Genomic DNA, 16418 nt, shown 5'->3' on the forward strand with positions numbered 1-16418 from the left:
TTCCTGCTAGCCCCCAGTAAAATAGGGAATCAGTGGCCCTTTGGCGCCATTTTTTCTGACGTAAAATGCCACCGTTCCCACGCCGGCATGGAGACATGGCCCCAGAATCGGAGAATCCAGCCCCTGAGTTGTCCTGATTACGGTAGTGATGGAGAATAGGAAGAGTTGCAGGAACTCCATTAGTCTCCAGCATAATTCTGATCGGGGACTGCCATGCTCCCAGTAAGACACAAGACCACAACCATAAGATCATAAGGTGCAAGAGCAGAAGTAGGCCATTCAGCCCTTCGAGTCTTCTCTGCCATTCAATGAGAGCATGGCTAATCTGATATAATCCTCAACTCCGCTTTCCCAGCTAATCCCCATAACCCCTGACTGCTTAAAAATCTGTTCATCTCAGCCTGGAACATTCCTTTTTTTATATTTATAAATTTAGCGTACCCAATTCATTTTTCCAATTAAGGGGCAATTTAGCATGGCCAATCCACCTACCCTGCACAACTTTTGGGTTTTGAGAGCGAAACCCAAGCAAACACGAGCCAAATGTGCAAACTCCACAAGGACAGTGACCCCGAGCTGGGATCAAACCTGGGACCTCAGCGTCGTGAGGCAGCACTGCTAACCACTGTGCCACCGTGCTGCCCTCAGCCTGGAACATACTTAATGATCAAGCCTCTACAGCTCTCTGCAGTAAAGAATTCAATAGATTCACTACATTCTGAGAAAAGAAATTCTTCCTCATCTGTGTCTTAAATGGGTGACCACTTACTCTGAAATTCTACCTTCTGGTCTTAGACTCTCCCACAAGAGGAAACAGCCTCTCCGTATCTATCCTATCAGCACCCTAAGAATCCGGTATGTCTCAATAAGGTCGCCTCTCATTCTTCTAAATTCCAATGGGTAGAGGCCCAAACTACTCAACCTCTCCTCATAAGAAAATCCTCCCATTCCTGGGATCAACCTAGTGAACCTTCTCTGGATTGCGTCCAATTCCAGTATATGTTTTCTTAAATAAAGTGAACAAACTTCAAAGTATTCCAGGTGTGGTCTAAACAATGCCTTGTATAGTTTTAACAGGACTTCCCTATTTTTATACTCCATTCTCTTTGAAATGAAGGCCAACATTTCATTTGCATCCCCAATTACCTGCTGAACTTGCATGGTAGCTTTTTGTGATTTATGAATGAGGACCCCCAAATCCTTCTGCAGTTTTCTACAGTCTTTCTCCATTTATTTTTCCTATCAAAGAGCATAACTCCACATTTTCCGACATTATATTCCATCTTCTAAGTTTATGCCCACTCGCTTAACCTCGCTATATCCCTCTGTTGATTCTTTGTGTCATCTTCACCACTTATCTTCCCGTTCATTTGTGTCATCCACAAACTTGGCAATAGTGCATTCACTTCCCTCGCCCAACTCATTAATATATATTGAAAATAATTGTGGCCCCAGCACGGATCCCTCTGGTACTCCACTAATTACAGATTGCCATCCTGAAAATGCCCCACTTATCCTAACTCTCTGTCTTCTATCAATTAGCCAATCTTCCACCTATGCTAATATACTACCCCTAACACCATTGGCTCTTATCCTATTAAGTAGCCTTTTGTGTGGAACCTTATTAATGCTTTTTTGAAATGCAAGTATATTGCTTTTATTGGTCCCCTGCTCGTTGCCACCTCAAAGAATTCTAATATATTTGTCAGGTATGATTTCTCCTTCATGAAGCCATGTTGGCTCCGCTTGGTTATATTCTGGATTTCTAAATGCTGCTATTGCATACTTTATAATGGCCTGTAACATTTTCCCAATGATAGAAGTTAATCTAACTGGCCCATAGTTACTTACTTGTTGTCTCCCTCCTTTTCTGAATAAGGGTGTTACATTGGCAGTTTCCCAATCCTCTGGGAATTTTCCAGAATTTAAGGATCCTTGGAAGATTACTACCGGTGCATCCAATATGTCTGCAGCTGCTTTCTGGTAGCAAGTGGTTAGCGCTGTTGCTTCACAGTTCCAGGGCCCCAGGTTCGATTCCCGCTTGGGTCACTGTGTTTGTGGAGTCTGTACGTTCTCCCAATGTCTGTGTGGATTTCCTCCGGGTGCTCCATTTTCCTCCCACAAGTCCTGAAAGACGTGCTGTTAGGTAATTTGGACACTCTGAATTCTCCCTCTGTGTACCCAGACAGGCACCATAGTGTGGCGACTAGGGGCTTTTCACAGTAACTTCATTGCAGTGTTAATGTAACCCTACTTGCGATAATAAAGATTATTATTATAATATCCTGGGATGCCATCCATTAGGTCCAGAGGACTTATTGCCCTTCAGCCCAATTAGTTTCCCAAGTACTTTTCCCCTAGTGATTGTTATTGTATTTATTTCCTCCCCCATTTCTGCCCATTGATTATTTGCTTTCGCAGTTAGGGGCTTTAACGTAAGGCACAGACTGACAACACTGGATGAACGACGGAGAAATGGGAACTACTGACAAGACAGGAAATGAGACACCTGCAAATAAAGCACTTCCTCCGCAAAGAGACAGTAGGATAAACCTGGGGCCCCGGAGACTACACTATTAGAGGACCTGATAAGTACAGACAGTAAAGAAGGGGGACTCTGTGGGAAAATATACGGACAGCTACTGGACAGAGGCTGAACACTACTGGACGAGACCAGGTGGAAATGGGAGGATGAACTGGGGGCAGAGGTGGGATGAGGACTTTAAAGCGAGGCACTGAGCAGGGCCAACTCCACCTCTTCCTGCGCAAGGCTCAGCCATATGCAGTTCAAAATGGTGCACAGAGCGCACCAGACCAGAACCCAAATGAGCAGATTTTTTCCAAAGTTGGAGGATAAATGTGAACGGTGCCAGAGGGGCCCGGCCAACCACACCCACATGTTCTGGGCTTGTCCCAAACTTGTTGGGTTCTGGACAGCCTTCTCCGAGGCGATGTCCAACCTTGTGGGGGCGAGGGTGAAGCCATGCCAAAATGTGCCAATCTTCGGGGTATCGGAGCAGCCAGCACTACACAGGGGGCAGACGGCCGACACCCTAGCTTTCGCTTCCCTAGTCGCACGCCGTAGAACCCTACTCGGCTCACAATTAGCAGCACCACGCACAGCTGCAGACTGGATTGCTGACCTTCTGGAATTTCTCCACCTTGAGAAGGTTAAGTATGGTATACGAGCGTCGGAGGAAGGCTTCCTAAATGCATGGGGGCAGTGCGTTGGCCTGTTTCGGAACCTGTCCGAGGCCTGCAACAATTAATAGATAAGGAAACGGGAAAGTTAGAAAGGAAAGGGAGAGGAAAAAGAAAGACGTTGATGTGTTAGGCAGGTTGGTTCAATGTGGACTGCACTCGATGCAGGGAAGTTAGAAACAGACGTCTAACACTGGAGAAGATCCAACACTGTTTTATTCAACTATAGAACTGCTATACATATTCAGCTGTGGGTCGACACTATACTGATCTGACTGGTGACCTTGTAGTAGCCTGACCAGACTTACGAGCTACCGCATGGTGTTTGCACTTGCTAGCTCGTGGACTCTGACTGTCTCAGTAGCTGGATCCTGAGAGAGTGGGAAATCTAGTGCCCTCTGGCTTTATAGTGGCAGTGTCCTGTCTGGTGATTGGCTGTATTGTGTCGTATGCTTACTGGTCATCCTATGTGTCAATCACTGCCTGTCTGCATCTCATTATATACATGAGTGGATATTACGACAGACGTGGGGGATTATTTGCTTTTGGAATGTTATTAGTGTCTTCCACCGTCGAGTGTTGATTTTATTTTTTAATTTAGAGTACCCAATTAATTTTGTTCCACGCCTCTGATGTGGCCACTTCTTGAAATCAGCACACGGGACAAAGCGGTATGGCTGTACATGAGCCGTGGCAAGGTGGATTGTCAAAAACATTAAGACCTTTGTGCACAACCTCTGTCACTTTCCTCCGCAATGTGGGCTAACCTCCAAACCTTTGGCACATATCTCCAGTCATCTGCCCCTCCTTGTGGCATCCACCCACCCTCCGCCTGTGGACATGTCCTCGTAGCTGTGTCCCATCCCCTGTGTGTTCGGATGTTGGTTGCTGCCGTGCGTGGTGTTGTCTCCCGCAGTTTTCAGGGACAATGTCCAAGCATCAAGGTGTGATTGGGATGCTGGAGAATGACTCCCACATTCTACTTGGCACATCCCCCCACGGGAATCCACGTGGATTGTGTGAAGTGCTCACTTAACCATGATTGCCAATTCCATATTAGCTTTAGCCGTCAGCCGCACAGCCAGAGGCATCAGCAGTCGGTGGGGGTTATGGGTGGTCAGTGGGGCAGACAGGTAAACTATCCAGGGGTTGGAATTATGGTACCGCGAGAGGTTGACTCCTCCCGGTTGCCCCCCCCCCCTCTCAGACACCAATGGTGGCCACCCCTGCGACGGGTCCCCCACTCCCAGCCGAGAGTCCCCCACCCCCCAACAAGCACTGAGAAGGCAAGCTTAGTACCCCCGGGCTCTTTGCCTGTGAGCAAAGATGGCTACTCACCTCCTCGGCTACCCACAGAAGCCCTTCTGCCAGGTTCACGTTTTCTGAAAGGAGTACTAATCAACGCCAGAGTGAGCACTTGCTGGGGAGGCCGCTGAATGACAGGAAGCCATTGGATATGAGGTGGCTACAATTAATTGGATGGAAATAGGGCTTAAATGGTGATAATTGGTTTCTCACCACGGTACGGAGATCGGGCAGTTGCATCCAATCCGTTTGGCGTCTGGAGCAGTTCTCGTTTTTGGTCTCTCCCACTATTCATAGGCCTCGGTCTCCTTGAGCGAGAGCGTAATGAGGCTTGACGTTCCCGCCCCCTTTTACTGCAGCCCAAAAAGTGTCCACCATCCCGACCTACTTGAAGTATCAATAACAGAACTGGCAAACACTTGAAACCTCCTTATATTGTGTAAATAAACATTGTGCAATTGACTACAGGGATCAGAGAGCCGGGGCTGTCAATCAAGCATTGTTTCTGCTGGGTTCAGGTGTTTCAGTACTCTAATAGTCTTCTGGGTCCGCATCATTGACACTTTGACTGGCTGCAGTAAAAATGAGATTCTTTGAGGAAGTGGAAAGTTATTAATAAATTACTTTTTTTTAAATTTAGAGTACCCGATTATTCTTTTCCAATTAAGGGGCCATTTAACATGGCCAATCTACTTTCACTGCACAACTTTGGTTTGTGGGGATGAGACCCACGCAGACATGGAGAGAATGTTCAAAGATAGTAATCTTAGAATTGCTACCAGTGCCACGAGACAGTCAGATTGAAATTCAAGAATAGTCAGAATGAATACGTGGCTTGAGATATGGTGCAGGAGGGAGGGGTTCAGATTTTTGGGACATTGGAACCGGTTCTGGGGGCAGTGGGACCATTACATTGGTCTACACCTGGGCGGGACTGGAACCAATGTCCTGGAGCGTGCTTTTGCTAACACTGTTGGGGAGGTTTTAAACTAATGTGGCAGGGGGGTGTGAACCAGATTAGGAAGTTAGACGTCAGTAAAGAGGCAGCAACTAAAGCCAGTAAGGTACTAGATAATAAACTCAATGTGACTAAGGGAAAGAGTAGACAGGGAAGAGATGATGAACGCAAAGGGACAGGTGGTCTGAGGTGCATTTGTTTTAATGCGAGAAGTGTAGCAGGTAAGGCAGATGCATTTAGGGCTTGGATTAGTACCTGGGAATATGATGTTATTGGTATTACTGAGACTTGGTTGAGGGAAGGGCAGGACTGGCAACTGAATATCCCAGGGTATAGATGCTTCAGGAGGGATAGAGAGGGAGGTAGAATTGGTGGAGGAGTTGCATTACTAGTCAGAGATGACATCACAGCTGTGATTAAGTAGGGCACGATGGAGGTTTCGAGCACTGAGGCAATATGGGTAGAGCTAAGAAATAGGAAGGATGAAGTAACATTGTTGGGACTTTACTACAGTCCTCCCAAAAGCGAGCGTGAAGTAGAGGTACAAAATGTAGACAGATTATAGAAAAATGTAGGAGCAATAGGGTGGTTGTGATGGGCGATTTTAACTTCCCCAACATTGAAAGGGACTCGTGTAGTGTTGGAGGCGTAGATGGAGCAGAGTTTGTAAGGAGCATCCAGGAGAGTTTTTTAGAGCAGTATGTAAATAGTCCAACTCGGGAAGGGGCCATACTGGACCTGGTATTGGGGAATGATCCTGGCCAGGTGGTTGACGTTTCAGTCGGTGATTACTTTGGGAATAGCAATCACAATTCCATAAATTTTAGAATACTCACGGCAGCACGGTAGCATTGTGGATAGCACAATCGCTCCACAGCTCCAGGTCCCAGGTTCGATTCCGGCTTGGGTCACTGTCTGTGCGGAGTCTGCACATCCTCCCCGTGTGTGCGTGGGTTTCCTCCGGGTGCTCCAGTTTCCTCCCACAGTCACAAAGATGTGCAAGTTAGGTGGATTGGCCATGATAAATTGCCCTTAGTGTCCAAAATTGCCCTTAGTGTTGGGTGGGGTTACTGGGTTATGGGGATAGGGTGGAGTTGTTGACCTTGGGTAGGGTGCTCTTTCCAAGAGCCGGTGCAGACTTGATGGGCCGAATGGCCTCCTTCTGCACTGTAAATTCTATGATAAAGACGAGAGTGGTCCGAAAGGAAGAGTGCTAAATTGAGGAAAGGCAGAGTATAACAAAATTCGGCAGGACCTAGGGAATGTGGATTGGGAGCAGCTGTTTAAGGGTAAATCCACATTTGAAATGTGGGAACCTTTTAAGAAAAGGTTGATTAGAGTGCAGGACAGACATGTCCCTGTGAAAATGAGGGATAGAAATGGCAAGATTAGGGAACCATGGATGACGGGTGAAATTGTGAAACTAGCTAAGATGCAAAAGGAAGCATACATAAGATCGAGGCGACTCAAAACTGATGAAGCTTTGGAGGAATATCGGGAAAGTAGGACAAATCTCAAACGCGCAACAAAGAGGGCTAAAAGGGGTCATGAAATATCTTTGGCTAACAGGGTTAAGGAAAATCCCAAAACCTTTTATTCGTATAGAGGGAGCAAGAGGGTAACTAGAGAAAGGATTGGCCCACTCAAAGACAAAAGAGGGAATTTATGCGTGGAGTCAGAGGAAATGGGTGAGATTCTTAATGAGTACTTTGCATCGATATTCACCAAGGAGAGGGACATGACGGATGTTGAGGCTAGGGATGGATGTTTAAATACTCTAGGTCAAGTCGTCATAAGGAAGGGGAAGTTTTGGGTATTCTAAAAGGCATTAAGGTGGACAAGTCCCGAGGACCGGATGGGATCTATCCCAGGTTACTGAGGGAAGCGAGGGACGAAATAGCTGGGGCCTTAACAGATATCTTTGCAGCACCCTTGAGCATGGGTGAGGTCCCGGAGGACTGGAGAATTGCTAATGTTGTCCCTTTGTTTAAGAAGGGTAGCAGGGATAATCCAGGGAATTATAGACCTGTGAGCTTGACGTCAGTGGTAGGAAAACTGTTGGAGAAGATACTGAGGGATAGGATCTATTCACATTTGGAAGAAAATAGACTTATCAGTGATAGGCAGCATGGTTTTGTGCAGGGAAGGTCATGTCTTACATGAATTCTTAATTCCTAATAGAATTCTTTGAGGAAGTGACAAAGTTGATTGATGAGGGAAGGGCTGTAAATGTCATATACATGGACTTCAGTAAGGCGTTTGATAAAGTTTCCCATGGCAGGTTGATGGAAAAAGTGAAGTTGTATGGAGTTCAGGGTGTACTAGCTAGATGGATAAAGAACTGGCTGGGTAACAGGAGACAGAGAGTAGTGGTGAAAGGGAGTGTCTCAAAATGGAGAAGGGTGACTAGTGGTGTTTCACAGGGATCCGTGCTGGGACCACTGTTGTTTGTGGTATACGTAAATGATCTGGACGAAGGTATAGGTGGTCTGATTAGCAAGTTTGCAGATGATACTAAGATTGGTGGAGTTGCAGATAGCGAGGAGGACTGTCAGAGAATACAGCAAAATATAGATAGATTAGAGAGTTGGGCAGAGAAATGGCAGATGGAGTTCAATCCAGGCAAATGCGAGGTGATGCATTTTGAAAGATCTAATTCAAGAGCAGACTATACGGTCAATGGAAGAGTCCTGGGGAAAATTGATGTACAGAGCGACATGAAGTTTAGGTCCATTGTACTCTGAAGGTGGCAAAGCAGGTTGATAGAGTGGTCAAGAAGGCATACAGCATGCTTGCTTTCATCGGATGGGGTATTGAGTACAAGAGTCAGCAGGTTATGTTACAGTTGTATAGGACTTTGGTTCGGCCACATTTTGAATACAGCATGCAGCGCTGGTCACCACATTACCAGAAGGAAATGAAAAGAAAAATGAAATGAAAATCACTTATTGTCACGAGTAGGCTTCAATAAAGTTACTGTGAAAAGCCCCTAGTCGCCACATTCCGGCGCCTGTTTAGGGAGGCTGGTATGGGATGTGAACTGTGCTGCTGGCCTGCCTTGGTCTGCTTTAAAAGCCAGTGATTTAGCCCAGTGTGCTAAACCAGCCCCTTACCAGCCCCAGGATTTGGATGCTTTAGAGAGGGTGCAGAGGAGGTTCACCAGGATGTTGCCTGATATGGAGGGTGCTATCTATGAAGAAAGGTTGAGTAGATTAGGATTGTTTTCGTTGGAAATACGGAGGTTGAGGGGGGACCTGATTGAAGTCTACAGAATTATGAGAGGTATGGACAGGGTGGATAGCAACAAGCTTTTTCCAAGAGTAGGGGTGTAAATTATAAGGGGTCACGATTTCAAGGTGAGAGGGAGATGTGCGTGGAAAGTTTTTTACGCAGAGGGTGGTGGGTGCCTGGAACGCTTTGCCAACGGAGGTGGTAGAGGCGGGCACGAAAGCATCATTTAAGATCATTCACAGATATATGAACGAGCGGGGAACAGAGGGAAGTAGATCCTTGGAAAATAGGCGACAGGTTTAGATAAAGGACCTGGATCGGCGCAGGCTGGGAGGGCCGAAGGGCCTGTTCCTCTGCTGTAATTTTCTTTGTTCTTTGTTCCACAAGGACAATGACCCGGTGCTGGATCGAACCTGGATCCTCAGCGCCATGAGGCAGTAGTGCTTACCACTGCGCCACGGTGCAGCCCTGTACATTTATTAAACATCCGACTGTCAATCTATGCTTCATTGCTTCTGTACAATATATAGTGGGTAAATAGGCATGCAACTGCCTAATTGGGAATGAAAGCCATAGAATCATGGAATTTCATAGAAGAAGGCCATTCGGCCCATCAAGTATGCACCGGCTCTTGGAAATAGCACTCTACTCAAGCCCACACCCCCACCCTATCCCCGTAAACCAGTGACCACACTTTTTTTTTTTTTTTTAATTTTTTGTTTCATATAAATTTAGATTACCCAATTATTTTTTCCAATTAAGGGGCAATTTAGCGTGGCCAATCCACCTACTCTGCACATTTTTGGGTTGTGGGGGCGGAACCCACGCAGACACGGGGAGAATGTTCAAACTCCACACGGACAGTGACCCAGAGCCGGGATCGAACCTGGGACCTCAGCGCCGTGAGGTGGTTGTGCTAACCACTAGGCCACCGTGTTGCACTCAGTAACCACACTTAACCTTTTTGGACACAGAGGGCAATTCAGTGTGGCCAATCCACCTAACCGCACATCTTTGGACTGTGGGAGGAAACCAGAGCACCCGGAGGAAACCCACGCAGACACGGGGAGAACGTGCAGACTCCGCGCAGTCACCCAAGCCGGGAATCGAACCTGGGGCCCTGGAGCTGTGAAGCAACTGTGCTAACGACTGTGCTACCATGCTGCCCAAAGGGGTGGGGGCATACCATGGGCATGATTGGAATGAGGGGGCCATAGAGGTTGTCTGGGGACACATACCTTTGCATAGGTAGCATGGAACTTATCTTTCAAAAGGTAAAACAACTGTGAATCAGGATTCTTTGAAAATCCAGCTAAACTCCACTAAACGTACGGTGGCACAGTGGTTAGCACTGCTGCCTCATGGCGCTGAGGACCCAGGTTTGATCCCAGCCCCAGGTCACTGTCCATGTGGAGTTTGCACATTCTCCCCGTGTCTGTGTGCGTCTCACCCCCACAACCCAAAAAAAAAGATGTGCAGTATAGGTGAATTGGCCACGCTAAATTTCCCTCTATTTGGAAAAAAAAGAATTGGGTACTCTAAATTTACATTAAAAACTTGCATTGTCATCCTAATCAGCGACAGTCCTGCCTATGATCTACCTTAACTGGATCTTCTCAGTCCTTAGGCTCCTAAAACTCAGCTTGGCTATGCTGGCCTAATAGATAGATACCAGCCTCCAAATACATGCATGGCGTTCTCACTGATCGTTCCTGGGACAGGCAAATGTTCTTGAACCCCAATTATTGTGTGGGAGGATGAAAGGAGGGTGGAGGCCACATGGCGCACATGGGCCCCAAAGGCATGTGTGAAGTGGCATGTATGCTCACCTTCCCAATGTTAATGATGTATCTTCCCACTGAATTGGCCTGCTCCAGCAGGGGTGTACTTTGTGCGGTGATGTGATGAGAATGGGGAGTGCCACCATCAGGATTGCAGCCTCAGAACTTCAGGGTTACATTGTTTAGGTAGACAGCAGAATAAATAATTTGAAGGATTGACTTCATCATTGGCATCGGGCTTGAGGGAAGAAATCAATAGAGCAGTTTGATAATATCACTGACCATCAATGTTACCATTTCAACTTCCTCACATGCTAATTGTTCACTTCTGATTTGGGTGATGTACTTTGCATGAGAGCTCATACGGTTTGTCAGGCAAATATCTAGAACAACTGAAAAAAACAACATGGCATGTAAAAATAATTGTTATTTAGTTTTAGTGTGCTAACACTGCAAGGGTGGCAGGGTAGCACAGTGGTTAGCACTGTTACTTTACTGCGCCAGGGACCCGGGTTTGAGTCCCGGCTTGGGTCACTGTCTGTGCGGAGTCTGCGTGGGTTTCTTTCGAGTGCTCCGGTTTCATCCTACAAAAGCCCTGAAAGATGTTCTTGTTCGGTGAATTAGAGATTCGGAATTCTCCCTCAGTGTACCCGAACAGGCGCTGGAGTGTGGCAACTAGGGGCTTTTCACTGTAACTTCATTGCATTGTTAATGTAAGCCTACTTGTGACACTAATAAAGATTATTATTATTATTGTAGAATTATTCTTTCCGATTGATAAAAGCTTCCTTCCTGAGCCATTTACTACCCTTAAACAAACCATAAGCTGTGACAGAAAAAGAGAATCTATCTTTGACTGATCACACTGATAAAATTGAGCAAGATTTGGTGAAGCCATTTCTCTCTGGTCTCTTGTCCTTCAAGACACTCCTTAAATCCCACCGCTTTGACCAAGCTTTTGGTCACCTGTCCTGACTATGCCCTCATGTGGCTCTGTGTCAAACTTTCTTCAATAACACTCCGGTTTCCTCCCAAAAGTCCCGAAAGACGTTCTATTAGGTAATTTGGACATTCTGAATTCTCCCTCTGTGTACCCGAACAGGCGCCGGAATGTGGCGACTAGGGGATTTTCACAGTTATAAGCATACTTGTAACACTAATAAAGATTATTATTATTAAAAGTAAAATACTGCAGATACTCGAAATTGAAAATAAAAACAGAAAATGGAAAATGCGGGAGAGTTATGTCATCAGCAATTTGCATTCAGAGCTCAGATTTATGCCTGTATCATTCTAGCCCTGTCAATACTTGATATAAAAATATTAAAGGTGGTATCAAAGGCATAGGTCAATATGTGAAGTAGGTGAGTCATTAACGGAAAACCGCAAGGCTTTTTGTGTCACAGGATACATTGTAAATTCAACTTTAAGCTGGTGAACTTAAACAAATGTTATCAGTTTCCAACCTCGATGGAAGATCTACCATGCAGAAACAAGCTTTTCTGTTTTGCACTAGGGTGAACAAGACATTGAACACGACAATTATCTCCTGAAGCTATCTCGAATACTACTTGCTGGCTGAAGATAATAACACATATTCATGGTGGTGTTGCAATCATTGGCATTCCACACTGCTTTCCTCTTATTAACAACAGAAAAATGCCTAACACCAAACAATCAGCAAAATGAGAAAACTGAACTCTTAATGATTCATCAGATCTAAAACATAAGCCTAAAATGTTCTCTGGGACCCTGCCATTTTATGGAATTGCCAATTGGCCTCAAAGGAGGTGGACATGCTATCTGAACCGTCCAATGATGTAACTGGGGTAGCCTTAGGGGCCGAGCCAAGGAATAAGACTCCCCATATTCAGAATTCCTACATTCCCAGCTTTGTTGAAAGCCTGGGTAGGCACAAGGTAAGGTAGATAATAATGGTAATCATTATTAGTGTCACAAGTAGGCTTACATTAACACTGCAGTGAAGTTACTGTGAAAATCCCCTATTCGCCACACTCCGGCGCCTGTTTGTGTACACTGAGAGAGAATTCAGAATGTCCAATTCACCGAACAAGCACGGCTTTTGGGACTTTGTGGGAGGAAACCGGAGCACCCGGAGGGAACCCACGCAGACATGGGGAGAACGGGAAGATTCCGTACAGACAGTGACCCAAGCCAGGACCAAAGTGGACCTGCCAGAAGGAGTTAAGGCAACTCCCATTGAAAATCAACCACCATTATGGCAAATAGGAAGAAAGAAGACAAGTCTTCAACTTAAGCTGATGACATAGATGATTTTTGCAGTCCTATTTGGGCAGCATGGTAGCACAGTGATTGGCACTGTGGCTTCACAGCGCCAGGATCCCAGGTTCGATTCCCCGCTGGGTCACTGTCTGTGTGGAGTTTGCATGTTCTCCCCGTGTCTGCGTGGGTTTCCTCTGGGTGCTCCTGTTTCCTCCCACAGTCCAAAGATGTGCAGGTTAGGTGGATTGCACATGTTAAATTGCCCTTAGTGTCCAAAAAGGTTAGGAGGGGTTATTGGGTTACGAGGATAAAGTGGAAGTGAGGGCTTAAGTTGGTCTGTGCAGACTTGATGGGCCGAATGGCCTCCTTCCACGCTGTATGTCCTATTTGTGAAAATATTTGTTGTCAAAATCATCCTGGTGACATACTTACCTGTATGAAAATCCTATGTCCACTCCGTTAATAAAGGCATTACTCCTACAGTTTAATTGCTGAATTTGCACAATGTGATTTCAGCTATCCTAGTGAAAGCTATCAAGACAGAACAGTGCTTGCTTGTTATATAATCGTCATTCCAAACACAAGCAGATCAAAGCCAAGCTATTTTAGAGATTTTGCATAATTGTTCAATCATCCTGAATTACAGGGGCTGGATTCTCCGCACCCCGACGACGAAATCACGTCCGGCGCCGGGGCGGATAATCCACTTTCGCGCATGGAATCGGGACCGGTGCCGGTTCCTCGATTCTCCGGACCCCAAGAAGTGGCGTACCTAGGTAAATTTGGGTACTTTCCTCAACAGATTCAAGTTCACTGTTAATCCGTGATTACTACAAACCAGGCAAAGGTGACTTAAATTGATCATTGCATTCTATTGCATGACTAAGTGTAAAATGCAACATCCTGAAATCTACAGCAAAACCTTGGAAGAGAAAATCAAATTGTGTGAAATTCTAGATTGTGTGGGGCAGCACGGTGGTGCAGTGGGTTAGCCCTGTTGCCTCACGGCACCGAGGTCCCTGGTTTGATCCCGGCTCTGGGTCACTGTCCGTGTGGAGTTTGAACATTCTCCCCGTGTTTGTGTGGGTTTCACCCCCACAACCCAAAGATGTACAGGCTAGGTGGATTGAACACGCTAAATTGCCCCTTAATTGGAAAAGATGAATTGGGTACAATAAAAAAAATTTTAAAAGAAAGAAATTCTAGATTGTGCGGGCTGAAATAAGGAATGGCATCTCTTCATGTGCATCCTGCTGTTTTTGTTAAAAGTTAAATGCTGGCTGACTCGATGCTATGTGTGGCTTTTGTATCTATGGAAATGAAAGAAGAATGCCCCATCTTGGCATTATCACTCTTTGCAACTTTTTAAGGTTTAAGGTTAAGAATGCAATGAATTAGATGAACATGCCTATGGTTCTCTTTCTGGGTAAGTGGTCTACCTCAACACAAAAGAAAGGACCTTTTAGAAAAATGTAAGAAAAAGGCTGAGAATCATCACACAATAGCCACCTCCCAAATAGTAACAAGCACCATTTCCCGTTTGGAATTTACATGGCCTCAAAGAGTTCACTAAAACTAAACTGCGAATACTGTGAAAAACAAATTATTCAAACATAAGAATTGTGTCATTCACCCAGAAGAATGCATTGCCTCATTGCAAATGGGCGCAAGAACAAAAGCAGGGGCACAGCCTGGCTGAGGAGGAGGGGGAGGGGTGAAATAAGGCAAGGTCTCCGAACCAAGACAAACATGCTTCCTCCCAAATCCTATACATGACATTAATTTATTAGCCTGCTTTACCCCAGTCCTGTTCTTGTCCTAGCCTGTGTTGATTTAATATACTACACTGACTGATCGAGAAAGATCACTTGTACATAGGGCGGCGGGAAGGAAAATACTGAGATGTTTGGCTTGCAAAAGGGAAAAATGCCTCTTATTGTTAGATTATAGTAACCTCCGAGTCGCTCAGCACTTCAGTGTGGTTCAGATTTGTTTCTTTTTTATGTGAAGCCTGAAATCAGATACATCACTGCCTGAGTGCTGCCAGCTGTGATCCTTCAGAAGAATGAATCACACAGTTAAGAGACTTAATTCACAAAAGAATACTCGAGGTTTCATATTATTATTAGATATATAGTAGTTCATAGGAAATGATAGGTACAGATGAAATTTGTTATTTCTTTTCTTTCATAGCAGAGGGAAGCAGATGGAGATTTCCTTTGGGAATTGGAAGGATAAAAAGAGGAAAGATCTGAGGCTCCATATAACCACAACTGTACATCTCTTGTTTCCTGGAGTATCTTGGCAAAGTCTTTCACTGTAGCAATAAGCTCCATATGGTAGTACTCAACACAAGAAAAACAATCAGTCCTATCAAATACATTACAAAATTCCACACACAATAAACTGGTGATGGCTGTAGTCCGGAAAATGACTTGCACCATAGACTTTAAGTTCCTGAAGCAATAACCTGGCACAGTACTTACAATTATTTAAATTGTTCCCAGTGTACTGTGAACTACGAACAGGGGGATAAAATTGGTCTCCACCAGCAGCAGAAATAGGCAGCCCTTTTTGCACCATGTACGATTTTATTTTGCATTGAAGTCAATGGTAAAGGAAAAAATTAGAAACACTTCCATTTAAATAACACCTTTCATGACCACAGGATGTCCCTAAGCACTTTACATGCTGATTTAGCACACTGGGCTAAATCACTGGCTTTTAAAGCAGACCAAGGGAGGCCAGCAGCACGGTTCAATTCCCATAACAGCCTCCCTGAACAGGCGCCAGAATGTGGTGACTAGGGGCTTTTCACAGTAACTTCATTTGTAGCTGACTTGTGATAATAAGCGATTTTCATTTTTTTCATTTCATCCAATGGAATACCTTTGAAGTTCAGTCACTGTTGTAAAGTAGTAAATAATGCAGTCAGTTTGAACACAGCAAGCTCCCACACACAATAATATGATAATTATTACAACACCCTCGGCAAGTGCGCTGTCAATTCTAGCCCCACTTGTCCCGGAGTCACAACACAAATTGATTAACCAATAATTCTTACTAAAATGCCCCAAGTCTTTGGCCCTTTGCTGCCCAATAATTATAGTCACAAGATTTGTACGTTTAAACAAAATTACTGTTTATTTATAACAAGAACTACAATAAACTGGACCATGGTGAGCCGGATCTTGAATAACGACGAGTCAGAATACAGGAGGGAGATAGAGAACCTAGTGGAGTGGTGCAGCAACAACAATCTATCCCTCAATGCCAACAAATTCCAAGGGGTACACATCACCAAAAGTAATCAAAGGCCCCTCCCACCCGGCTTACTTACTCTTCCAACTTCTTCCATTGGGCAGGAGATACAAAAGTCTGAAACTTCCGTAACGACCCCCTTATGGACTGACCTAATTAACACTACACCACTGTATGCTTCACCCGATGCCTGTGTTTATGTAGTTACATTGTGTACCTTGTGTTGCCCTTTTATGTATTTCTTTTATTTTATTTTATTTTCATGTACTTAATGATCTGTTGAGCTGCTCGCAGAAAAATACTTTTCACTGTACCTCGGTACACGTGACAATAAATAAAATCCAATCCAAATCCAATCCAATCCAACTATGCAGCCAATACACCTGGTTAACTATTAACTAATTCCTAACTCCCCCAACCTCTACACACACACACAC

Source organism: Scyliorhinus canicula, chromosome 8 (assembly GCF_902713615.1).
Source record: "Scyliorhinus canicula chromosome 8, sScyCan1.1, whole genome shotgun sequence".
Taxonomy (NCBI): Eukaryota; Metazoa; Chordata; class Chondrichthyes; order Carcharhiniformes; family Scyliorhinidae; genus Scyliorhinus; species Scyliorhinus canicula.